Below are 563 nucleotides of genomic sequence, written 5' to 3' on the forward strand. Positions count from 1 at the left end.
AAAATGTTTATCACTAGGGAATACTGAGGGTTATATGGCAAAATTTCACATTTTTTCTATAAATCGAAAGTGATTCTCAATTGTAAAGTTCTTTGTGTCTTTTTAAAATACAAAGGAAACAGGTTCTTTTTTCCCAGTAGCCCAGCTGGTCTGGAACTCCCAGAGATCCACCTGCCTGTGCCTCCAGAATGCTGGGATTAAAGGTGTGTGGTCCCACGTCCCGCAGGAAACAAATTTTGTGTACCACAAGCGCGTGTAATGCTGGTGGAGGTCAGAAGAGTGCATCCGATTCTGTGGAACTGGACGTTAAGGATGGTTGTTAGCCAGCATGTGGAGGTTGGGATGTGACCCCAGTCCTCTGCAAGAGCAGCCAGTGCTCTTAACCGCTGAGCCACCTTTCCCACCCCAACACAGATTCTCTTTAAACAGGAGGAAGAAAGCACAACTACGTGCAACCTGCAGACCTTGTTTACGTTCCAGTACTGGAACACACTACTAAAAAAGCCTGCTTGAGACAATCGGACTGTTCGATAATAAGGGACTGCTAACTTTGTTGGGTGTGA

This window comes from Nannospalax galili, unplaced genomic scaffold, assembly GCF_000622305.1.
Source record: "Nannospalax galili isolate Female #2095 unplaced genomic scaffold, S.galili_v1.0 scaffold77, whole genome shotgun sequence".
NCBI classification, from domain to species: domain Eukaryota; kingdom Metazoa; phylum Chordata; class Mammalia; order Rodentia; family Spalacidae; genus Nannospalax; species Nannospalax galili.